This window comes from Corvus moneduloides, chromosome 9, assembly GCF_009650955.1.
Source record: "Corvus moneduloides isolate bCorMon1 chromosome 9, bCorMon1.pri, whole genome shotgun sequence".
Classification (NCBI taxonomy): Eukaryota; Metazoa; Chordata; class Aves; order Passeriformes; family Corvidae; genus Corvus; species Corvus moneduloides.
The window spans coordinates 18877095-18891384 of NC_045484.1; positions in this window are offsets into that span (position 1 = coordinate 18877095).

Sequence of the window (14290 nt, forward strand, 5' to 3'; positions counted from 1 at the left end):
TGTAGTTTTAAATCTTTAAGGTAGTTATGACTGACAAAAATATAGCATTGGATAGAAATGTGGTAGCAATTGGGGCAACAGAAGTTTCTTGGCAATGGCTTTGGTAAGATGTACAAAATCTTACATGTATAAATGATGGAGTGGACGGTGGAGATAGACTTCTGCCTGCACCTCACAGTGACAGTCTTTGCAGGGAATTTATGTTGCAAAAGTGCATAACTCCCTGCAAAGTATCCTTAAAAATCAGTGTTACAGAAATGCCAAAAGGAATTAAATAGGCACTTTTAAAATGAGATGAAACAATGCAACAGGTTCTTCTGCAATTTGTAAATAGCTTGGGGATGCATGGAGAGGTAAGTTAATAGTTGAAAATAAAGGGGATTTTTTCTCCTATTGTGAGTTGTCATTACGAGCACATGTTGCTCTCCGCCAAAACATTAGGAGAAATAACAAGAACACAATTTTCCTTTTCCATTTCCTTTTTCTTTGAGAAATTCACATCAATAGTGTGTGTGCAAGATAATGGGTTAAAGTAGAGAAAATATGTGCACGTCGTTCCTTTCGTAAAATACCAGCCATGCCCATGACTTATTGGTGTGAAATGCTGTGCGTGTCCTGTGTGATGATGCAGGAGTCTCGGAGACAGCACGCAATGTGGCAGTTACTATGGTAACAAGATGTTTTTCATTGAAGGGCCATTAAAATGGTGGCATATAAATAACATATGTACAGTACATTGTCTTTGAGAGAACTGTTCTTGTCCAGGAATTGTAAGCACATGCTTTCATTCCTCTTGCCTTTTTTTTCTCTACCTCCTTATCTGAATTCTTGTATATTTTTGATCCCATATGATCAGCCTGTCTCATTTTTAGCACTTTACCTCTTTGAAGCTATAGTGCTTGCAGACCTGATACGATCCAATAAGAGGTGACTGAATAAGATGCTTCTTGTTAAGGACTACAGACAAATGGAAGTAAAATTGGTGAGAGTCTCATTCCTCAGCTCTGAAGTGTGACACTCAGTTAAGATGTGTTCATTTACGAGTACAAGCTTCAGAAGTGCAGAGCAGTTTGCCTCTGTGCATGCTTAAATGCTTTATTGCACTTTTGGCACCAAAGTAATTCAGTGAGTGGACTTCAGTTAGGTAATTTATTGAATTAAAGCTAAAGAAGGTTTGAAATGTTTTCCTGAGTTGGGACTTGGTGTTTCAGATCAGTGTAAGATCAAGTTACTAAATATTTGTAGACAGAAAACTTTGCAGAGACTCTGTTCCCAGTTCCCCAACTGTTTGCAGAAGTCAGTAGGGCTAAGGCAGCAGAGGGTGGGCGATTCCACTGCAGTGTAATCAGTAGTGAAGGCTGATATCTCTTTTCCAACTGTCCTGCTATCCAGAGTAGAGTAGTGAGCACTGGAGAGGTGGTTTGTGTATTGAAAATTGAAGAATTGTAATTTATATGAGAAATTTGTCAGGCTGTTTTTAATATTCAATAAAAATATCTTGAGATTTCTGTGATGTCCATTGGCTAAAGTGACTGTTGCTCACTTGGGTGAGGTAGCTGACACTGTGAAAAGGGGATTTTAGACCTTTCAATATTGCTTACTGAAAAAGGAGTGAAATATACTGAGGGAGGAGATAAATTTCAGCATTACTGCACAATTGCAAAGAAAACGATAAAAACCCCTCCAGCTGTTGGTAGTGAACTGTTGTAACAAGAATAATACCCTAACTTTTCATCAAGTCAGTGCTGTGTAAAAAGAAGAATAGTGAAATTGAAGCTCGTTTGATGAGTCTGGCATCCCATGGATTAGAATACCAACAGCAGGATTTTTTGCCAAATTATGAGGTACACTCAGGCAAGTGTCTTACACTATGGAGATGTATTCATAGGTGTAGATGTAATCCAAGTTGGTAAGGCCATATACTGTACAACTCCTCTACCATCCAGCTCTTCTAGTGGCTAATTTTACCCATTTTTTCCAAAAGGAAAAGAAGTGGAAAACTCCTGGGAAAGTTCAGCAGAAACTGAAATTTAATACAAAGTAACAGCACAATCCTTGAACAGAGTAGTGCATGTAGCCATATACCAACCTACTGCTTCCTCTGGTTCTCTTACTGCCACAAGAATTCTTGTGTTTACTACTTATTGTTGGGTTCTTTTCCTTTGTTTTGAATTCTTTCCAAACGTTCTTTTTCAGAGAAAGAACCTCAGTAGCATTTCTGAAGAATGAATGTTTGCACAGGCAGTCACCCATGTGCAATAGGAAATTCACTAATCGAAAAAAATTCAGTCCCAAAGTTCATGTTAGCAGAGTTCCATCGCCAATTATCCCAAACCACTCTGGTGCAGCAGATAACATAAATGAAAGAAATGGAAGAGTTGTGGCAGGCTCTTTTATGAGTGAGCTGTGACACCCAGTAAGATGATGTCTGGGTGATGCTCAGCACCTCTTTTGTATTAGACACTATGGAATAAGTGGTTGCCTTGCAGCTTCAAAGAGGATTTAGCCACCGCTAGTGAGAAACACATAATTCCCGAAGGACAGCCCTCACTGGAGATGGGAACCTGCTGTTGTGTTTTCCTGTCCTGCATTAGAAATTAAAGCTGAGATGAATAATAATCAGATATGTATCTGACTTGAAACAACTGCTCAGTTTCATTGATTCAATGGCAGAAATGGCAGTATTTACTCCAAGGAATTACTAGTGTTAGGATTCTGGTAGGAAGTAGTTTCTATTGAAAATTATATCCTTAGCAATAGGTTTATTTCCAATTCTAAAGCCAGAAGACTGAGAAACTTCTGTGACAGTGTGTGATAAATATAGGAAAACACTGAATTTCTATAACAGTTCTTTGTATAAGCAGTCATAACAAAGGTATAGATTGAAAATCTCAAGCATTATCAAGGTTGTAAATTCAATAATTTAAGAGCTAGAATTCAAGGTCTAGAGAGCTGTCTGTACTTGATACCAGTCTTCTATCAGAATCTATGTAATCTGATAGTGTTTTTAATAATCTGATTGCTATTTTTCCAAATAAAAATATCCTTTGAATATTTGTGTCTCTCTCTCTATATATATTTATCTATATAGATATATCTCCATAAAATTAACTCTAATAATGTCGCATTCTTGGACTAATGAAGAAGCTAAAGCTGAACAATCCTTTACTCGTCTTTTCACAGGGAGGTGGAGAATTTTCACTGACATCCATCTCAGAAAAATCTGGATGTCTGCTCTAAGGTATGTCTCCATCTTCCTAGATGAACAAGTTTATGCCAACTTCTGTGACAGAAGATTGACTCAGTAGGATTTAAGAGAACTGGGTTGACTCTTGAACCTGCTGCAGCATCACTCTGTGGCTGTGGGTAATTCAGTCAGCTCCTGTCTCTTTCTGAGATGGCTGGAAGGGAATAAGAAAAATTGGGAAAAGGGTCTCCCTATGCTAAAGGTGCTTCAAGATGATGACAGCAGATATCATTAAAAGGCAAAGCTACAGTGGGCCAATGTTTCTGCTTTTTTATAATGACATGCTATAGAAAACAAAACAAAAAAATTCATTAGATCAATTAGAGGCACATCTTCATAATCCCCCATTAAATCTAGTAGAGATTAAAAAATAATAAACCCAACTTTTTATTGTTGAAAAAGGAATATTTTTCTAATCACAATGCTTCCTAAATATGTCTTTGACTCTAATACATGATCACACACACAGTCTTGCACAGCTGCTGCCAGCTGTCGCTCCTGTGCTCAGCCAGTCCTCTCTGCTGGCCTGCCCAGGGCTCTGCCGTGGGACCTGCACAGAATTAAAGGGTCCCGGCAGTGACAGCTGAAGGGAGTGCACAGGAGCTCGCAAAGAGCTTTTGCCAAGGAGGGTCGTTCCCATCCATTGGTCCTTGGCTCTTTACAGCCTATTTGTTGCATTAGCAAACACTATTTTTTTACTTCTGCTGTTTCTGCGTTGATGTTCCTCGATCCAGGCGCAGTTTTCAATGAGTGGGGGCACCGGTTGCCCACAGGAGTTGGATGATAAGTGGTGGTGTCGGGTGTTACATGCTGGGATGTGGCTGAGCTGCTCACTCTCTTTAAGAGCAATCTCTGCACTAGATTCTCCTTTTGCTGTCTGTGGAAGCCTCTCTGATGTCAACAGCAGTCATGTGTGTCTATGGCACATTATAGGTCAGAGCTTTGACATCACTCCTTTCTCGGCTGTCACGATGCATTCGTGCTCCTATTGTAGTGGCAAAGGTATCCCAGGATTCTGCTGCTGGTTTCACTTTTCCGCTCTCAGACTTCCTCTTTCTAAAGTTGCATTTGTATTGATCCTTCCAACTTATTTATAAGAATACTGTATAAATAATTTCTCTTCCTTCCACTAGCTTTTTCTCATAACCAACTTCAAGAGAAAAACTGAAAAAGAGATGTATTGTATTTTCCAGATGAGGAGACCTGTCATTTATTTTTAAGTGTGCATGTCATATTTTCCATACTTCTCCAATAACTAGCATTAAAAATTTCATCTTGGAGGAACTCTTTAGGTTCCTGAGAAAAATAAATTTGTAAAGGTGCTTTTATTTAGAAGTGACAGAGTCCATGTGCAGAGACCTTTCATTTGCCTATCATCTAAACATATTATGTCCATTTATAGTTGCACAAAGCAATGAAGAATGAAACCAATGTTTTTCATGTCTAAAAACTTGGATTCAATTTTAGCACACAGCTTATTTTTTGTAACAAACAAAAGGCAAGCTAGTTAAGCTGTACATGCTAACAGATCTATGTTTTACGTGCCTATGGAGGCTGAAGAAATGAGAAAGCTACCTTGGGGGAAGGATAAATAATTACAAATATACAAACTCTAAAAACACACTAAGTACTCTTTGGCATCCTATGAATACAAGATCACAAGTAAGATGTTTAAATGGAGTATAATCCTTGAACCTGATATACACAGAAAAAACAACTTTGTTACCTCTGTAGAGCAAGGCAGAAAAGATATTTTTCTGTGGCATTGCTCTGCTTAATGGAGCAATTTAAGTTTAACTTTAGCTTCATATATTCCTGTTATTTCAGAGATTGATGAGAGAAATTTATCTCTTTATATGTTTGTTGCTGCTACTTATGGAAAAAATGATATGCTGCTTATATAAATAGATAGTATTTAACTTTATTTTCTTCAGTCCTTTTACTTCTTTGTTGCCAACAGAAATATATTGTGTGCTAGGCTTTTTCTGGTCTAAATTGGACTTTTTTCTTTAGCTGCATGCTCCTTGTAATGCAAAACAGTAGGCAGTGATCCATGCAGGCTTCCATTTATAATATTAATACAAGCCATGTTCCGTGCTAATACATCACATTAATATTAAAGCAAGAAGTGTAAGAGTAGTGAGTGCTTAATCATTTGCAATTAGTACCTAACAGCTAATTCAGTAGAGGGCTTTTAGAAAGAAAAAAGTGTGTATGTGGAGGGGGAGAAGGGGGGAGCAGTAGTTTGCTAAATGCTGGTTGATTTAACTTTAAGTATTTAATACTGTGAAAACTTAGTAATTAGAAGAGTTCTTGTCACCAGTCAACTTTTCCTTAATTGATCATTTAAAAAAAAAAAAAAGATAAAACCTTATTCTCCTTAGAAAGACAGCAGTGACGGCATAAATCATAAAGTTCCTTTACTAATTTAGTTGAAGATTGTTCTAACTGTTCTTGAATCATTTAGGATTATATGCCCAAGGTTGGAATCTTGGCTTTACTGAAATACAGAGCACCATACTCCATTTCTTACGTTGTTTGTAGATCTAGAAAATTAATCTAATCTCTCAATAACTGAAGGCTCCAGATTAGATTGTTAAAAAATTGATTTCCAAAATCTATGGGGCTTGTTAGATATTAAGTGAAGCAACTTCCTTGTATTCTTCCCCTGAGTCTGTGTGGTGTTTTGTTTCTTGGCTGTTGTTCTGGTATCGCAACAGCCTGAGATTGCTTGCATTAGGCTTGTCTGTTTGGGACACTTAAATTTCCTAGGTGGAGAAATATATACTTAAGATTCAAAGTCCCTATAACTTTAGTATTGAGAAAAATTATATCCAGAAATTATCAACTAAATGTCAACAGGTTATCTCTTTGTCTTGTTTCTCATTCCAAGTACATTTCAAGAGCCACCTGATGTCCAGTTGTGTTAATGTCCACTACAATTTTAGTTTTCTCTTCAAAATGTCTTTATGAAAAAGGGTAAAGGGTTCTCAGAGCCAGACTCTGCAAGCAGGACGCTTGTTCCTAGCTTTGCTTTTGATTTTCTGTGCTCCTTTGTCTACGACTTAACACTTTCAGTTGGAAGAACCTACATATGTAACAAGAGGGAAAAAATACACTGTCTCTGTCTAGGGATTTGAGTGTGTGTTCTTAGGAAGAGCTTAATTTTTTTGGATAACGTTGAATACCTATATATCATACCATGTTTTTGTGAATCATAAATAAAAATTATTGCTACTTGTTGTCTGTAAAGAGTAAATGACATTGTTGAGGTAGAAGTAGCTTCACTATAAACAGCTTTGGGGAGAGTTATGTATAATTTCATGTATTATGAGTAATCTGAGGAAATTTACTGAGTAGATAGGAGCTACAATATCTTACTTCCCACCTCTCCCCTCTTTTTCTCCCCATCCCTGGTGATTGCCTGAACTCATTTTATGTTTTCTATCCTTTTCCTTTTGTCATGGCAGTTTGCATTTCATTCCTTTTTCCAATTGCTTATGCCTCATCTGTATAATAACCTCAGGACTCCCTACTATTTTTCCTTCATGCACTGCTCACCCCATGCACAATCTGACCTGAGAAGAAACAACCTGTCGCAGCTCATTGATTCTGGCACTATGAAGCAGAGGCTGTATAGGAACAAACCTCACTGTACAGAATGGAACCCATTCCTCTCTGACCCCACTAATGCTGGCTCTTTCCAAACAGCTCTTATGTATTGGCTAATGTTCACCCATATTGTAACAGCTGAAGGAACCTAATGACTCTCAGACATTCCATGTGCTGCTACTCAGGAAACATAAACGCTTTCAGGAGGGCTTATTTCCTTTTCTCTCATAGGTCTTCCAGTGTAGGGATGCAGAGTAGTATTTTTCAAGTACAATGTCCCAAACTTTGACAGTTAAATAGCACTTAAAAAACTGAAAGGGATGGGGAGAGAGAGAAGTTTACAAATAACACTGTGCAGAATGTATTTCCAATTTCTTACTGTAAAAAGATGTAAGAGCCATAAAATGATAGAGAAGAGTGAAAGGCTGTATTTGGCTTGTTTGGAGGCTTAAAGGAGAAGGCTCTTATTATGCAACAATCAAATAGATAATAGATATAAAAATTAGCCAATGGCTCCAGCAAGGATCATGAGAGCTTCAGAAGAGCATGTGCATGATCTTTGCCTCTCTCTCTGCCCTTCATCATTAGAAGTTGTTTATCCTTGTAGAAAAGCAAGAGGGAGCAGAATGATCAAGAAAAGAACAACACTGAGGAGGTGCTAGATTAACATAATTAACAAGATTCTCTAATTTGCTTGTTCTGCTGTGCTTTAGAGGTAGATTGGAAAAGCTGTTTGGGGTGGGGAAGAGGAAAAAAAAGGGAGAAGAAAGTAAGTTAAGTCAGCAGCACACAAAAAGAGCAAATGTAGAGGGGGAAAAGAGCAACAAAAGATGAAACAAATAATAGGAGACCTGACTAGAGAAAAGATGAAACAGAAGAAAGCAAAGGAGAATCAAAGCAGAAGGAAGTAGAGAAGAAGGACATGCAAGGGGAAAACGATTCAAAGATGCTGTTAGGAATATCTCACCAACCCAGAGAGGGGTGACGTGGGCTTTTACTGGAGGGGAAAGGGAGAAAGGAAGAACAGAGTATGAGTATGGTAAAAGGTGAGGTGACCAGTATTAAAATTCATTCATGTATGTAATCTCTTTGCACCTCTGCAAACCTTTGCCTGGGCTCTCTCCTGCTCCATCCTCTTGCTGTCAGCAGAGAAGGAAATAATGACACTCAGTGCCTGGGCCAGGCTGATAGGCAAGGTGAAAAAAAATCTCTTTGGAAAAGGAAAGGACAAACCTCTCAAAAAGAAGTCATTCACTTGTCAAATTAGTGGCTTTAATGAAAGTGGATAGAGACTAATGAAAGGTTAAACCTGTAAATTGCAATCTAACAAATGGGTTCACAGAAGACGGATCTCTTTTCATAGTAAGAAAAGAAATAATACTGACAAAATATTATTACCTTGGAGAGACCATGACCAAGCTGCAATTCCCTCAGATGACAGCGTGCTCTCCTGCTGTTCTGCTGAGCTGGGCACTCCTGCTTCTCTTGAAGGATTGACAGACAAACAGCTCTTCATTGATCACTGTACTTTCAGAGTGCTTTGATCGTTACACTGAGTCTTCAGGAATATATCCTGTAATGATATCTCTGCCAGAAACCAGGCATTTCAAAACAGAATCATTAAGTTCAGTCAGTTTACATTTTGTGCAGGGTTTAGGAATTATATAGGAGGTAAATTTATACAGCCGAGTATGTATTGCAAAATTACAATAAAATCATAAATAAAGCTAAGATTGGGGTATGGGTTTTTTCATCTTTTCTATCCTGTTTTTATCTTTCTGGGATTCTTTTTTTTATGGCTTTGATGATTGTTAGGGAAGGGCAAGAGAAGACTACTCAGTCTGACCCTGAGACATGTGAGTGGGTAAAAAAAAATATTGGAGAGTTAACAGGGCATGTACTGTGTTTTGATTTGGCTGAACTTTTTCTTTCTATCTTAACCTTCATCTCTTTTAGAGATTTCTTTCTTATATGTTTTGTTTTTCCTTTTTTCCTTCTGTGTTTCTTTCCTAAAAATTCTTCATATCTCGTTATGTTATTTAGTACAAAGACTAATTCCATCAACACTGGCCTTGTCACAAGTAGGATGGAATAAGATTTTAATTTTCAAGTTCTTTGAGGCAGTGAACTTTTGTTCTTACTCCTTCTTGGTGAAGGGCACTCTAAGTAATTAGGAATAATAAAATTAAGTTGTTCAGGTGGGAAAGACTGTGACTTCAAGAAGTTACATTCTGCTATGTAATTATTTAATTTCACCATACACCATCAACTGCTTGCACATGATGTGCCTTCCTTTAGGTTTGCTTATGTTGCTGTTAAAAAGTTTCAGGCAAATCAAGAAACTTCCTTTCCAATTCCCAAATAACAGGCATTTTTGAGTAGGACATGAATATAAGAAATATGTTGTGCAAGGGTTATACTTCTAATTTTTCAGCAGTTTGGATATTTAGTAATTTGGTGTCACATCAGGAAGTTTTAATTTGAGTGTTTTATTGTGCCATACATTTAGTAGCAATCTGATACTGGAGAGAGGAAATTGCTGCAGTTGCTATTTTTCATGGTTTGTTTGAATGAATAATTAACTATCACACATGATTAATTTAAAATATTTAATAATAAAGCATTCCAGTACACCTCATGTAACATCCTGTATCCCTTTCACAGTGTGCTGCATATAAGAAATATGTCAGTAAAAAGTGGATGCAGAAGAGCACAACTGTGGAGCACAGCAGCCGAGGCACGGAGGGCAGCACAATGTCCTTCTTGCACCTAGCTGGAGCACAGCTGGATCAAATGGTGGGGTGAAAGAGGGAGTGCAGTGAGAACAGCTTTCAAGAGTTCCAAAAAAATCTTTAAAAGGAACATATACAGCAATTTTAGAGAGAACTAAAAAGAATGAGTTGGTTAGTCAAATTTTGTAAGGAAGTAAAGTCCTATTTGGTTGCTTTAGGAATATTAGAAGATCCAGCTGATGGTCAGCCATGTGACCAGTGTGTGACTTTGTAGACTGGGTGTACACTCTAAGTAATTTCATGTACTTGTGCCCCAGGTTTTCTCTGTGCAGAAGAAATATTGATATCTCTAAGCATTTTGAGATCATGGAAGAAATCTCTAAGAATTCAGGGCATTGAGTAGCATTAGCAGTTTGTACTGACGGATTGCAGCTTGCAGAGTTCTGTGCATTTATAAAAAATGGAGTTTGAAGCTGGTGCCAAACACAGAACAACAATATTAAGAAATGGACTGTGGTTTAGCAGACATGGATGGTCTGGTGCTCTCCATTTGTGATAGAATACTCACAAAAAGAGCATCACTTCTTAAAACAAAATCCTCTTACACGGTACCTTGAAAACAAAAAGGAGAAAGTAATTGAGAATGAGAAAGAGAAGTGGAAAGGAGTAGAAGAGAGAAAGAAAAAAATGTGCCTCTGCAGAAACTGCTCGGAAGGCTCAGTTTTATGGCATTTTCTGTGCAGTCCCTGGGAGGAGCCCAGGAGGAGCTCTTGGGCAGCCCATCAGGCTCTGCTGTCCCAGGAGCACTCAGCTGTGCAGGGACTCCCACCTCCTTTCTCAGATGTATGGTAGCAGCAGCCAGGAGAAGTATAATCTCAGAACTTTTCAAAGAAGCTTATACTATACCACATCCTTCCACTAATGATGAGTGCTTCCTGAAAACTTACTGAAGAGCAAATTCATCACAGGATTTCTGGGCAGGAAAACAGACTTTTTAAACATAATCCACATTAATATCCAAAAATTTGATGCTGTAACAGTCTGAGTTACTAAATCTCCCACTGATTTCTGTATAGAGCTGAGTGTTTCTCAAGAGGTGCACAGCAGCTTGCAGCAGTGAACCAAAGCTGGGGTCTATTTCAGTCTTGTTCCCTGTGTGGCATATGTCTCCTTGGCATTTCCTGCTGGCTAGTTGGTGACTTTTAAGCAGGTGCAGAAAAAAACCCAGTTGCAGTTTTCTTTTCTCATAATAGTTTTCTCATTAAACTTTTTCCTTTTTTAATAACTGAAAATTATTTTTAATTGATCATCCTAAATCAGGCATTTAAATCCAGTTTTTTTTACAAGAGGATTCTGTGCTTTAGCCAGTACAATTTATTCCAAACTCTTTCTTGCTCCTGGCTTGTAAGCAGCAACTCAGTATGTCCAAAAAAATGCAACTCCATTGTTTTGATTGCATTTTTTGAATAATGGTGTGGGTTTTTTTAATACCTTTGACACTTCTAAATAGGCCAATAAGAAGCATAAACAAAGTTAGCCAATGTAGAGGCACTTATCCAATTACATGAAGTTTGTCTTTTCCACTGAAATCAGTTTGGAGTCTCCCTTCCCACACAGCGTGGGCAGAACAGAGTCAAGCACTTGGACTTGCCTGTGAATGATCTTTCATTTATGAGAATATTGTGCAAAACGTGAACATGTTCCAAAGCTTGTGAGGTCTTGGGGAGTCTTTCCATTTACTTTAGTCAGCTTTGGTGCAGGCCCTTTGTGGAGGTGTGAGAAGGTATCTGAGCTATTGCTGGTGGAAAGTTCCTCAAGGACACGTAAACCGTAAAAAAACTGACTCTTGCTATCAGGCAGGCAGAGTTAGTGGGACCAGCATTGCCGGGAAATCTGCTGAACAGGTTCTCAGCACCTCTGTTAATGGAGTTTCTTTAGCTTTCTGCTCTTATTTGAAAGTTATCCTGGATTTCTTGTAAACAAAAACTATCAGCTGTTAACTCCCTGGTAAAGTAATGAGTACAACTGTAATTTTGTCACAGAGAAACCTAGACTGAAATAATTACAGTAAAATGTTTTGGGTGTCAGATGTGATAATGATAGATAGCAGGCCAGAAAGAAGAGGTTTTGTCATTGATATGAGCAAGTGCAAGGACAGATCCCAAATGCAAGGTCAGTTTTTAATGAAAATTCCGTATTGGGTAAAGCTAATAAACGTTGCATTGTAATTAAAGCGTATCTTTTTCCTCTTCTGGAAAGTTTTCTGGGTTTTGGTGCACATTAAGATGTTATGTTATTAGGAAGTTCTGATAACATGTAAAGAAGGACTGCAATGCTTCTTATGGTGTAGAGTACTGTTTGGTTCTCTAATATATGAGGAAGTCTTCACAAGTCTGAAGGAAAAAGCTCTCTAAAAAGCAAAGTACAATTTCTATCATAGAACTTGTTGTTTTCCCATCTTATCTGTTTATGCATTAAGGAATTTAAAAAAATAAATTATATAGATATTTATGCAAATGATGACTTATTATTCAGTAATCAATCTTTGTTGGATACATTATAGCATAATCAGTTGTATGTTAAAAAGCATTTAATTTCATGCCTAATTAACATATTATAAATTGAGGAGAGAAAATTAAATTATTATGGACAGTTTGCAAATGTAATACATACAGTGCTCTTCAATAATTGCATGAATATTGGATGTAATGTGATGTGTTACTTCCACTCTTTTTTTGCTTATTCTTTAGTGATAGAGGGGAAGGAATGGGCTCCAAGGGACGTGTTCTGCATTGCCCTGAAGCAGCATCAGATTCCCATTAACGTCTAAGGGAACTGTGTGCAGAGGCAGGGAAGAGTATATGGCCCGGTCTGTGTAAATTAGTTCAGCTCCAAGTAGGCATCTGGAATTTTGAAACACATCTACCTTTTGGGGAGTAATTTCCTGTAACTTGATTATTTTGGCAAATAGCTGCATACTTTGGGCCCAATCCTACTCTTTGTTCAGTCAGTGGCAAAATTCCCACCAACTTCAATGAGAACAGGACAAGATGCCAAAAAAAGCGTGTGTACTTGTGGAGCTTGCCTATGCCTAATTTCATAGAGCTGTGAATTTTGCAAAAATTCCTGCCACAGAATATCATTGCCTTGTTTTGTGCTGTCTTTGCACTTTACATAACAAATTGCTGCTTTCTGTAAGGGGAGCAATGATTTCTTGAGCAACCACAGAGAGAAAATGTAGTGGTTCATAATATTTTCTTTGGGATCCTTGACTCCCTGGGAATTTGAAGCCAGCTGTTTGCATTGCATTTACAGTGCTTAGGACCTAAGATTTCTGAATAGGTTAGAAACTTGACTTTTGTCTAATTAAATGTATTTCACAATGGAAAATTTGTTACAATATACAGAGCTGGGGTTAGAAAAAATGAAGGGCAGAATGGGACTGCTTAGTTTTATTCAGCTGAACCATTCAAATTGGCTTCCAACTGAACTGTTGCTTTTAGCTGAAAAATTGAGTAATCTTTGCTGTTTGGAGATAAATAATAATACATGTTACTGAATTCCACTGGCAAATAATTAATTTGATTGAGATTATATAAACACGCATATTGAAAAAAAGCCTTGAGAAGTAAAGCTCCCTTCAGTCGATAACAGGACAGTTTTGTAAACCACTTAAAACTGTGATAAAATCCTACTTGACTGGTCCACAAGCAGATGTGACAAGTTGAATTTATTTCCTCTCTTACCAGGAAGCTTTGCAGGAAACTCTTAACATATGGTGCTTTTCACTTCCATCTAGAGCTATAAATGTTATTGGAAAAGGATGTTCCCAGGAGCAGCAAGTTTCTGACATTTCTGCCAAATGGACTCCAAATGATCCTTCTGTGGTTCAGAATTCCCCAAGTTCTTAGGAGCAGGCAGCCAAGAATCTCTGATCTAAACACAACTCACTAATTTAATTATTTTATTATAGATCTGTGGAAAGCTCTTGCAGACCAGTGACTTTGCATCTGTATTGGATCTAGCTAGACAGGAAGTGCAAGTTAGAAGAGTATAAATATTTTGTTTCTTAACTGCTTTTTGCTTGAAAACTTGGAAACCATTTCACACACAAATCAGTCACGCAAGTGAATGCAGAGGAATGGGAAATAGGCATAAAAGTGACATCAGCTTGTATTTGGTTTGTATTTTGAATATTTGCCTTTCCCAGGAAGACCAAAAAGTGTGTGTCCAGTAGGTAGAACTAGAAATGAAAATCACAACATAGTATTGTACAGCTGCACTTGAGCTGTCTCCTTGCCCCCACTCCAGAAAGGTAAATTAAGTACTTGTATGGAGAGTAAGTAATTGAATCCCTCTTTTCTCAGTGATAATACACAAGAAATTCAGAAGAAGCAGAAAAATATATGTTTTGTTTAATGTCGTTCTGGAATAATTCACTTTAAGAAAATAATGGCTAAATTTTGCTACTTTTCTTTAGGAATATAGCCACTGGCTACAAAGTAATATTTATTCTAAGAGCATGAACTTACATTGGAGAGCGCCTTCACTGTTAGGTTCAGTTGGAGGATGAAAAAAGAAGAAAGAGGGTTATGTTTCAGGGAGGATCTGCCTTGGAATAGCATTAAAAAGAGGAGGAATATGAGCTAGACCTGGTAACTGAGGAAACCCTGAAGAAACCTCCCCACCTGCCCCCTCC